At 50.3% G+C, this 1,468-nt stretch overlaps 1 pseudogene; it reads right to left on the reverse strand.

Annotated features, from left to right (window-relative positions):
* Nucleotides 1–458: 458 nt before the first annotated feature.
* LOC110313651 lies at nt 459–1,468 on the reverse strand (annotated as a pseudogene).

Below are 1,468 nucleotides of genomic sequence, written 5' to 3' on the forward strand. Positions count from 1 at the left end.
GTGTGTGTGTGTGTGTGTGTGTGTGTGTGTGTGTGTGTGCGTGTGCGTGTTTGTGTGTGGTATGTGCATGAAGGCATGCACAAAAGCTAGAGGAAGACATCAGGTATCCTGCTCTATCACTTATTCTTTTGAGATAAAGTCTCTCATTGAACCCAGAACTAGGGTGGTAACCAGCCAAGCCCAGTAATCCCCTGCCTCTGTCCCTCCACCCCAGCCCTGGGATTAGGTGGGAATAGTTGCTCTAGTCTTTTCTGGAGGAGGTACAGTGAACTTTCATTGATGGTACTCAGAAAGTAGAGAGGGCTCCCTAAGTCCCTCCTGTTATTATTGGGGTCTGGGGTGGAAATCATGAGGGAGATGCTCAATGTTGGGGTCAAGATGGGACAGGGACTCCTCAGCAACAGAGGGCATCTCTCTTGCTCTTATTGTCTTTGCTGGGGTGGGTGGTCCAGGGTTTCTCACTCCTTGGAGGCCATGAGGTCCACCACTCTGTTGCTGTAGCCATATTCATTGTCATACCAGGATATGAACTTTACAAAGTTGTCATTGAGAGCAATGCCAGCCCCAGCATCAAAGGGGGAAGCGTGGGAGTTGCTGTTAAACTCGCAGGAGACAACCTGGTCCTCAGTTCAGCCCAGGATGCCCTTAAGTGGGCCCTCAGATGCCTGCTTCACCACCTTCTTGATGTCATCATACTTGGCAGGTTTCTCCAGGTGGCATGTCAGATCCACAATAGGTACATTGGGGGTAGGAACACAGAAGGCCCTGCCAGTGAGCTTACCGTTCAGATCTGGGATGACCTTGTCCACAGCCCTGGCAGCACCAGTGGATGCAAGGATGATGTTCTGGGCAGACCCATGGACATCACGCCACAGCTTTCCAGAGGGGCCATCCGAAATCTTCTGAGTGGCAATGATGGATGGACCGTGGTCATGAGCCTTTCCATGATGCCAAAGTTGTCATGGATGATCTTGGCTGGGGGGGCTAAGCAATTGGTGATGCAGGATGCATTGCTGACAATCTTGAGTAAGTTGTCATATTTCTCATGGTTCACACCCATCACAAACATGGGGCTATCAGCAGAAGGAGCAGAGATGATGACCCTTTTGGCCCCACCCTTCAAGTGGGCCCCAGCCTTCTCTCTGGTTGTGAAGTTGCCAGTAGACTCCCCAACATACTCAGTACCAACATCACCCCATCTGATATTAGAAGGATCTTGCTACTGGAAGATGGTTATGGGCTTCCTGTTGATGACAAGTTTCCCATTCTCAGCCTTGACTGTGCCATTGAATTTGCCATGGGTGAAGTCATACTGGAACATGTAGACCATGTAGTTGAGGTCAATGAAGGGGTCGCTGATGGCAACAATCTCCACTCTGCCAAGTGCAGAGCAGAAGGCAGCCCTGATAACCAGGCACCCAATACAGCCAAATCTGTTCACACCGACCGTCATCATTTTGTCTATAGG

The sequence above is a fragment of the Mus pahari genome, chromosome X, assembly GCF_900095145.1.
Source record: "Mus pahari chromosome X, PAHARI_EIJ_v1.1, whole genome shotgun sequence".
Taxonomy (NCBI): Eukaryota; Metazoa; Chordata; class Mammalia; order Rodentia; family Muridae; genus Mus; species Mus pahari.